Source organism: Dreissena polymorpha, chromosome 7, assembly GCF_020536995.1.
Source record: "Dreissena polymorpha isolate Duluth1 chromosome 7, UMN_Dpol_1.0, whole genome shotgun sequence".
In the NCBI taxonomy this organism is placed as follows: Eukaryota; Metazoa; Mollusca; class Bivalvia; order Myida; family Dreissenidae; genus Dreissena; species Dreissena polymorpha.
This window is the reverse complement of record NC_068361.1, coordinates 61409150-61420710: the sequence shown is the minus strand read 5'-3', so window position 1 is coordinate 61420710 and position 11561 is coordinate 61409150.

The following is an 11561-nucleotide window of genomic DNA, read 5'->3' as shown; positions in this document are numbered from 1 at the left end:
TGTTTTTTTTACATCTGAATCATTTTAGTAATGGTAGTGTTGTTATAACAAAATTATGCGAGTCAAATAACCATTGCTTAAGACATCGCAAATAATACCGTTGTATACTGATTAGCAGGCATCATATTTTTTTCGATTTTGTCGGTCCTAGACCGATTGGGGTCGTGAAAGACCGATTGAAAATCCCAAACAGTCGGTCCGATTCTGTGTGCTAAAATTCCCATGTCATGAAAACGATTACACAGTGTACATGCTAACATAGATCTACCCTAATTACATTCTTATCTCGAGTAGGTGTGAAAACCATTCACTGCAGTCTCTAAACCAGTCAGGACCAGTTTATTGCGTGTCAGCCGACTAGTATCAGAGTATGACCCCAAGCAGCCAAAATTTCGCGCTGTTGTGTATTAGTCATGCGTGAATAACCCCGTGTCTATATCCATCGATAATTTCACTGGCTTATACCTAGCGCACTAATCGGTCCGTAATGTGTAAAATCGTTGACAGTTACTTCGGAGATGAAAACTTCAATGTTCATAATCCTCGTGGAAAGTGTGCATTTCATGCATGATACAGTAAACTTTCATATAAACAAAGAAGAAAATCGGATATTCTGCAATAATTCATAATCAGTGATTAGTGTATTGTACATGTATTTCAACAAAGCAAGATATATGTATTACACAGCAAATTGTGTAACCTCAAATGAATTATACTCATTATCCAGACATTTTAGTTTACACTGCCTACGCTGCTGTAATCACATTGCATAAAACAACAACTTCTTAAACAGAAAATCTTTATATCGAACACATGAAGCAATTTCAAACTAATGACCGTGTGCAAAGTGTGTACATGTACATCGAGTAAAGCGCTGGGCTAGAAGTGACTTGGATTCTCGACCCGGCCACTTGTGTGGGAATCAATCATGAAATACTGTGTACGTCCAGCCCCTAAGTACCTCTGATTCAAGCCGGGTAGTTGTCAGTTACTGGCGTCAGTAAAAGCAATTAGCAAGGGTAAACCAGGTTACACACGAAAAGAGTAATGCGGCTAATTTACCGCCGATATTATTATGAGATAGTCACTGTTGAATGCTTCAAATTATTCTCACATACACACATTGTATCATTGGTTTTTTAGCTCGACTATTATATATGAAATATATATAGTGGAGCTATCCTACTCACCCTGACGTCGGCGTTTCCATTCGGTTCCGTTAGCGTGGAAATGTTAAAGTTTTCGTACTACCCCAAGTATTTTCATTGTCCCTTGACATATTGCTTTCATATTTTGCATACTTGTTTACCAACATGACCCCAACCTTTAAACAAGAGCAAACAACTCTATCAAGCATGTTTTTGTCATAATTATGGCCCCTTCTCCACTTATAATATGCAGCAAATGTAAAAGTTTTGGTATAACCCCATTTATTTTCATTGTCCCTTGACATATTGCTTTCATATTTTGCATACTTGTTGACCAACATCACCCCAACCTATAAACAAGAGCAGACAACTCTATCAAGCATTTTGTCATAATTATTGCCCCTTTTATACTTAGAATATGCATATTATTGATAAATATATGTTAAAGTTTGCGTACTACCCCAAATATTTCCTATATCCTTTGACATACTGCTTTTATATGTTTCATACTTGTTTACCAACATTACCCCAACCTATAAACAAGAGCAGATAACTGTATCAAGCATTTTGACATAATGAAGGCCCCTTTTACACTTAGATAATTGAACATTTTGCTTAAATTGCCATAACTTCTTTATTTATGATCACATTTTATTATTACTTTGACAAAACAACACTTACCTGAATACCACAATGGATTCCATCCAAACAATACCCCACGCCCCTACCCAGAATCCCTCCCCCCCCCAAATTATTTTTTTTATGTCCCCCACCCACTATAGTGGGGGACATATTGTTTTTGCCCTGTCTGTTGGTTGGTTGGTCTGTTGGTTTGCGCCAACTTTAACATTTTGCAATAACTTTTGCTATATTGAAGATAGCAACTTCATATTTGGCATGCATGTGTATCTCATGGAGCTGCACATTTTGAGTGGTAAGGTCAAGGTCATCCTTCAAGGTCAAAGGTCAAAAAAACTAAATAAAAGCGGCGCAGAAGGGGACATAGTGTTTCTGACAAACACATTTCTTGTGTTTTTTTAAACATCATCTAATAAATTACCCCACCCCACATTATACCCCCTCTCACCCCCCTACCCCCCCAATTTTTTTTTAAACATCATCTTATAAATTACCCCAACCCACATTATAACCCCCTCTCGACCCCCCCCCCCCAAATTTTTATTTTTTTTCCTTTTTTTTATTTTTTGAAAGATCGTCTAATAAATGACCACACCCCACATTAAACCCCCCGATCACCCCCCCCCCCCCAAAAAATTAAATAAATATTTTGTTTTTCCCTTTTTTTTTGGAAAGATCGTCTAATAAATTATTGAAAATGAACAGTTTCCCCATGATGGCTTACGTTATACTGTCAAGCACTCGAATAGTCGAGCGCGCTGTCCTCTGACAGCTCTTGTTTCTCTTGCACCCCTGTCTTGTTTTACTTGACAAACACTTAAAGTAAAATGCACCGATTTTGTTCACGCGGCTAATGTACACATGTTCCAAGAAATCACACGCCCAACACTTGACTGTCAGATTTGTTATGTTGCACAAACATGTTCTTATGTGTTTTCACGCCATGCAAGTGATTCAGTGCTTTATGTATTAAAATAGTCATTTAAAAAGACTAATACCCTTAGCAAATTCCTTTAAATTAGGTGGATTTATTATAAGTTGCAACTGATTCGTTACATAAAATGGGTTCTGAAAAAAAATGGGCTTAAGGCATATGCGTAAAGTATCGTCCCATAGTAGATGGTGCATTCCGCAAAGGCTAGTCATTGGCCTAGTATCACGAACATACTTAAGTCGCTATTTTGACTCAACTTTGAGATTTTGCTCAATTGTTGAGATGAGTTTAAACACCTTGCTCAAATTGGTGATCACGAAACGTTTTTGAGTACTGAGTCTAACTCATGTTTGAGTTTGAGCACAACTATTTGAGCAAGCGTTCAACCTGTCCTAAGTTGTAAAGCAGTACTCAATCATGGCCGCTTTTGATGAACGCATTCAACGTTTACGAGGATATTAGCCGATTTAACGCGCTTTTGAGGTAAGCAGCAACCCTTAAGAAAAAGAAAGCGATACATATCGATTTCACCCGGAAACTATTTATATATTTCATTGTTTGATTGCTGATTTATGAATTGGACGCACCGACTCGTCGTTCATTACACAATAATGAATATGGACCGTTAAGTAAAAATATTCTATTATACTACATATATACAAGGGATACAACTGTGAAAATTCCTGCACACAACCATGGTGTAAACAATAGCGAAAAATTTGCTTCCAAACGCAATAAATACACCAATTAAACTGTATTACAACAGCCAAGACATTTATCTTTCAGAAAATAATACACTTGGCAAAAAAGTACAAGCTTTTCATTGAACTAAGAGAGAAAGTTTTATTCAAAATTCTCAAAAATCCTTACTTGGACACAGGTGTGCACAGCTGAAAACTGAGAATTCTAGAAGTAATTTTCGTATTCCTTTGTTATAAAGCTCTTTTGCTGGTACATATTCCTTGGATAGTTTTTTTCATAGTAAAATAGAACATAATTACTATTTAGTGAGCATATTTTGCTAGAAATTCATATCAATCTGCTTCAATTTCACAATGACAATGTTTTACTTTCATTTTGGATAGTTCACATGTATTTCTAACATGCGATTTGATTGGTTGAAATTCCACTGCAGTAATAAATTCAGCCATTCACGTTCCACGTAACATTACCTGACAAATTGCATAGAAATCATTGAAGATAGTAGAAATGTAAACCAATTTAATATTTGCGGTGTTTTACATATATGCAGTTACATGCAATTATGGAAGGTGTCTACTTTGATTAATAAAGTGTCGATGTATAATAAAAACAAGGTAAAATTTGCTCAACTTCTCTGTAATAATTAAATTATGAAACAAAATGTGTCAAAGTGGATGTGCACACCTGTGTCGCATTTCGAAAATTTAACCGTTTTTCATGAAACTTTCGTTTCAAACACAACTATGAACACTTTTACTGCTATAAACATGGTTATTTTCTGATAGATAAATGTCTGAGCTGTTGTTATACAGTTTTTTTGTGTGTAATTATAGCTTTTGGAAGCGATTTTTTTGCTTTTGTTCAGACCATGATGTTGTGCAGGAAATTTGACAGTTGTATCCCTTGTTTATATGTATATAGTATAATAGAGTATTTTTTACCTAACGATCCCTGTGCTTGCCATGACTTTATTATTGAACGTGTCTGTGTGCATGTGGTAAGGAAAACATTGCTGCATACTAGAAATTCACTGTTTTGATTTAGGTTGGAGACAGTATAGTACCAGAAGGGCCGTTTACCAAAAGGCGTTGGCGGGAAACCATCATCAACTGCATATAAAACTGGTAAAAAGATGGCCATAAAACAGTGACTGTTGATTCGCGTGGAGTTCTTTTTTACATACCACATGATCTATATTTTTTATTGTTTAAATCAATTCGTCTTGGGATGCTCTTTAAGAAAAGGTATGGTTATGGGGTCTCTACGCGCTTAAGTTTGACTTTATTTATTGTTGAAGTTATTGCTTTTACATTGAATTTGTTAAGGAAATCTTTTAGTATATTGTGACCTTCAACAAGTTTTAATTGAACAATACTTAAGTACGATATTCAGGCCTCGACACTAACGGTGGTCCGGGAACCCGAGGCCCCCAGATTTTAGATCTTTACCTAGGCTAATACAAAAAGATTTCGAATAGACTTCCATGTTAGAGCTTTAATATTTAGAATAATCTTTTGTTGTATAAACAAAATTGGTGGTTTAATGTCCATTTCATTATATTCATTATGCCCCTCTTCGAAGAAGAGGGGGTATATTGTTTTGCACATGTCGGTCCGTCCGTCCGTATGTCCGTACGTCCACCAGATTGTTTCCGGATGATAACTCAAGAACGCTTATGCCTAGGATCATTAAACTTTATAGGTACATTGATCATGACTCGCAGATGACCCCTATTGATTTTCAGGTCACTAGGGCAAATGTCAAGGTCACAGTGACCCGAAATAGTAAAATGGTTTCCGGATGATAACTCAAGAACGCTTATGCCTAGGATCATGAAACTTCATAGGTTTATTGATCATGACTTGCAGATGACCCCTATTGATTTTCAGGTCACTAGGTCAAATGTCAAGGTCACGGTGACCCGAAATAGTAAAATGGTTTCCGGATGATAACTCAAGAACGCTTATGCCTATGATAATGAAACTTCATTGGTACATTGATCATGACTCGCAGATGACCCCTATTGACTTTCAGGTCACTGGGTCAAAGGTCAAGGTCACAGGGCCAAAAAACGTATTCACACAATGGCTGCCACTACAACTGACAGCCCATATTGGGGGCATGCATGTTTTACAAACAGCCCTTGTCTTATTTCCAATTGTTATACTAAGTTGAATAAAAATGTATTGATATTTTCTGATTTCCACAAGAGCTTTTATGCTTTTGAAACAGAAATGTTGGCTGCCAAATGTAGTTGGAGCAGTAGACGGGACTGTAATTCTAATTATAAAACCAGCTGAATCTGAAGAAGCTGATGTGTGCAGGAAAGGGTTTATTAACATTACTGAGCGGCTTTCATTGATGCCAACATGAGGTAAATGTAAATGCAGTTTTATGATTCATCACCTTATAATAAAATTTGATAATAAAGCTGAGGAATACCACAACAGATTGAACTAGCGTACTGCTTATCATCTTTGACATAAAATAATGATTATTGTATGTACATGCAATAATAACATTAACTACCAATAATTGACACCATGGGCACTGTGTAATCAAGCTTCTTTTCTTTAATGCTTAAGCAAATGCAGCTATCAGTTATATCTTGAAAAATTGTCTTAAGTAACACATTAACTCTTTTTTATGGTTCATTGATGCTGTGTAAAGATTGCAGAATGCTACATATGATGCTTCGGTGTTTGATTGCAGTGGCTTTAAGATAACGTGTTGCATAAATTCACAAAATAGATCAATTGACAGCAATATCTGAACATTTTATTTGAACTCTTAAATATACTTTTTGCTTGTCCTCTTTTTATGAAATTAATTGTTCCAGTGTATTTAAATGGTATTGTGCATAAATAGCTAATACATACACAAATACGTGTTTCATAGGCTATTGACAATTTTTAAAAATGAACATACAGTATAACTTTATATTGACATCAAATAAACCTCAGTGGAAACAGCATGATTTAGTCAATTAAAATGTAGAAAATTGTTGACGATTTTTCAAGAAGGAGGGCAACCTTTTAGACTAAGTGCTATGTTAAAGAAAGACTTGTGATATTTGTTTAGATGCCTGCATTGCACTGGTGGATGCCTGACTTTCCAAGCCAAATGAGTGCTGTGGAACATCAAAAATTTGCATGCGCCTGCTCAACATGTGCTTGGAAATATTCATTCCGCTGATAGAGGTAGAAGTTTTGGACATGATAGATTCTGCGGTTACAAACAACGCATCTGTAAAGAGAGCAGCAGTCAGTAAGAGGCAGCAGCTGATCGAACAGTTCAGTTGAAAATGTCGTAAAGTGATTGTTATATATAGGATCTGGCACGAGTTGCCATATCATACCATGTTTTATTAAACTCGTCCAGGAATTGTGTTAGTAAGCTCGCCTTTTTTGAAATGCGAACAAGTGTCATATCTTTTTTATCACAATTTTTTAATAACTGACAACAAACCAGGATAAAATGACAGGTTTTAAACTCAACTCAGTTGACAATGAACATGCAGAAGGTTTTAAACTCAACTCAGTTGACGATGATCATGCAGTCTTTAAGACTGAAATCTTCACGGAGTAAAGTGCATCTTCCCTACAAAGTTCATGTACATCGATACCATAATTCAATAAAGCGTATGAAAAAATATTATTACCGTTCTTGTCGTTACATTATGCATCAAGACTAACTGTCCAGCGCCGTTTGAAAGCTTTGTTTACACACATTTCAACTAACTGACATCGTAAACAAACGAGTGATTTCATTGGTCCGATGCGGAGGTGTGTCTTTACAACTGGAGATTTCATTCATAAAGACTGCATGATCATTGTCAACTGGGTCATGCGAGTTGTGTTTCGTGTTATTTTTTAAAACTTGACCAGCATTTGTAAAAATATTGCAAGACATATACATTTCCAGGAAGGAAATTCATTTCTGCGTTGAATAAGACCGAGGTCGTGAAAATCGCTGCACAATTGATGAAGATATGGCTGTTCAAAGCGATGCACACCGTTTTGGGGTGATTTTGAGTTGCATACCTAAAATTATGTATTTGATAGTGATTTTTTTCATAAAATTTAATTTTTCGTTATAATATGATTATTTATCATTCAAAATTATGTTTTCACTAATTAATATCATAGCCACACGCTAACCACCTGTGGACTCCTATACCTATGTTCTGACACTGCGATACCGTGCTTTGGAATCATTATCTGATAATATGAATGCACTCAACAATTGCTTAGTCATTTGAGAGTTGATTAATTCAGACAATGATATGATATTTTATCAAAGCAGTCCAACTACCGAGTATAAAGATTATATGATACATTTGACAAAATTGTCAAAACTTAATCGCTACTCATCATCAGTTGGGTAAAAGACATTTAGAATTTTAGTAAAGCATAACGAGCAACTCAGTAAGTTACGAATTATTAATTGCCCATAGTGTCGGCGTTGGCGTCGAACGATAACGACTGTGAAGACGACAACGACGACGTAACTGACGACGACGACTCTGCTACTGATTATACTGCTGCTGCTGCTGCTGATAATGATGATGATGATCATGATGATGACGATGATGATGACGACGGCGACGATGATGATGATGATGATGATGATGATGATGATGATAATAATGATGATGTTTGAAGTGGTGATGGTGATGATGACGAGGATGATGGTGATGAAAATGATGATGACGATGATTACGATTATTACGATTATTACAAGTCGTAAAAAAATGTCCAGATATTTTATTACTAATTGATGTTTTTTGTATTTAAAGCGCTATTACATACACTATCACGTGAACCTTTAAAAAGATGCATGCAAGATGTTTAACTATTTACGCTTTACATAATATTCCACTTTAAGTTACACAAAGCGTCACAAGTGTTCGGCATATTTCTTTATAAGTAAAATATAATGTATGGGTATTGCAAACTTCAGACTTGTAAACGATGATTAGAGATTTGTGTGTGTCTTCCCGGGAAGTAGTACATGTACTTGGTTTAAATATACTGCCTTAAAAAATATATTATTCTAATGTTAAATTTATTTGTAATATATACCAAATGATACTATCTTACAAAGATTATCATGATAAATGTAGTATGTAAACGCAGTATTTTCTTTTTAAAACGATTCTACCTTTAAGGCATTTGTTCATCATATAAACGTACATGGAATGGCAGTGTCAGCCATATTTTATCTAACCGTCTTTCAATAGACAACCATACTTCAAACCATAACTTTATTAGGTGGCATTGAAACTCAAGTCTTAAACTACTTATATATCAATATTTGTTAAACCCTCGTTGTGCAACGACCGATTATTGAACAAGGATTGGGCTGTAAATAGATCTTGTTTCTTCCGAAAGATTTTAATTGGGTAAGTGTTTATTTTATTTATTATTTTAAATATTTAAAAAATTAATTTGAAAAGTAATAGTTAGAAAAAAACACACCATTAAGTGTTATCAGTCATCATCAACGTTGGGTTTTAATATTTATTTTTTTCGATAGAACTTTGATTCCGTTGGCTTGTTAGAGTTTGTCCTTCGGCAAACGAATATAGCGAAAGTATTTTAATAATTGTATAAATTTTCATTTAATATTCTTTCCAGTTGTCACGCACACACATTAAGGAACGATAAAAGTCAAGCCGAGTAGACCCGGCGTTATCCATTTTTTCACTGCAAATAATTTTTTAATTACTTCAATCTACCAAAGCACACCTTAATGATCCACGTTCAGTGTTGTTATGGATTAGACAATGAGTAGGCGTTATTTAAACACGTAAAAAACACCCGTTTACATAAGAATGTATTACATCTGAATTGCATGGCCATCGATTAGTAGACAAGAAATATAGAATATTAAGTTTATATCTATTTCTTTACAGATTTGAAAGATTTTAGTTTTTATAGATTTTTTATAACTGGTAAAATAAAAAGAAATTATTAAACCTAAATCAATAATTAGGGATGCACAAGGTTAGCCGATGAACCTACTGAACGATTTTTAACCGGTTTAATTTCCAGGAAAGGTTAACCTACGACTTTTTAAAACCAATTTAATGCATGTTAATGGAAAAAATAATGCATTTTTAGTACTCAAAACTCTGCTAATTAACGATCATACCTACTCCAAACAATATGCCAAGCATATGACGGGAATCAATTGCGTGTCAATTAGCAATTTTAACATCAATAAACACGTATTTTACGAAATAATTAACCTGGCTCTCGTTGATTTTCGCCCATAATTCTACAAAGAATTTCCGCAAGAACAACGAGGAAAAACGAGGTTATCAATAAAAAACATTAGCTTTCGTCAAGCTCAATCAATGTGGGGCTTGCAAACCGAATTTATATATATTTATATTTATATATCTATCATAGCACTTAAAGTAACAAAGTAACCCATTTTTATTAACTAGCTATCTCAGTGTTTCAGGTTGTATAGATCTGTGAACACATAGTTTACTGAAGTTGCATATTGTAATTGCGGATTCTACAAATTATAATAATAATAATAATAATACAGAAATACCGTAACCTTAATGAACAAATTAAAGCGGGTTATAAACAAACATTATTTATGAAGAACATAGTCCAAATTCACTGTTACACAAATTAAAATAAAAAGGTTTTCCGCTGAATAACTTTAGTGTGGTTGGACTAAGTTGTTTAATGTTACTCGAATGCAACTTACATGTAGACATATGGAGTCATTGGGAACGAGGTTAGTAATACAAATGAAAAACACACACAACAGTTTTCATTAATTTAGTAGTGTTTGGATGAAGGAAGCGTGCTGTTTTTTTTAGGTAGTTAACATGTAGACCTAGGATAGGATTATATCCAAGACTAGTTGGGACACCTACTGAAAATTGACAATTTTGTTCCCCATTAAATACACGCGCAGTTTGCTTTTTTTTCGCAGCCAGTATTTTAAATACTGGATTACTATAAATAAATGTATATAAAGTGCCATCTAATATTTACTTCCGACGTCTACAAGACTGAGTATCTATTCTTCTCATTTACGTCATTTCACATGATAGATTTTCCCACAATTTCCTAGCTATGACTAATCCAAATTTTCTTAAAAAACTTTGGTAAATATTTTCACAAAATTACCCCTTTACACTTTCAGATTTAAATAAAATTCTTTCTCGCCTCCGACCCTTACATTTTAGTTACAAAATCTGGAACATTTTGCGTAAAAATGGCATGAAGTAAAAACAACTTCAACACACTCCTTGCTTGAACAACGCACATGCTTTAGCTTAGATAGTTTGAAACATTAACAAGTAGACCTCTTCTCAAAATATTTTTGGAGAAAAATCAGTTACAAAGCATACTTAAACAATATACCATAAAATCGGCAACTGACTTAATGTCATAGCCATTATGAAATAACAAAAGCATTATCACATGTCTTTTATCGTTCTGGTCTTTATATATTTTTTACACAGTTACAGTTCAGTTCTTGTATGACCTTTTCTATTGAAAACAATGTTAGCAGTAACAAAGACGCATTTTAAAACTGTTTTATAATACAATTAGCATTCAGTATCAATCATCTTCATTTATTAAATAAACGTGATAAAATATCCACCAGCATTGTTTGAAGCAAAAGTCCCAAATGTTTAAAGGGGCAAATACGTCCACATAAAAATACACTTTTCAAAACAACATTTTTGTTTCTATTTTCAAGCAGCTATGTAAAGATGTTATATTAATACACGACTAATGAAAAAAAACATATGCAATCCAATTTTCTCTTCATACCTCTGGCGGGATTAGAAATTACGTCTACGAAAGTCTAATTCAGTGAAATCTTAACTACATTAAAATCCGCTTATTAATAGTGCGCATTTACACAGCGGTACTTAATTTCCACGTGATTCATAACGATTTTATTTCAACAAACTATTATGCCGTGAGTGTTTTATGAATATGTATAAAAATAAAACACATTAACAAACAATGTCCAGGGCAACCATTTGATCTATTCTTTTTAAGTTTATATATATTTGTTTTAATATAATAAACTATTAAACTTCTATGTGTCCCTTTAATTACGTACATTTAAGATCATTATCACAACAACAATTC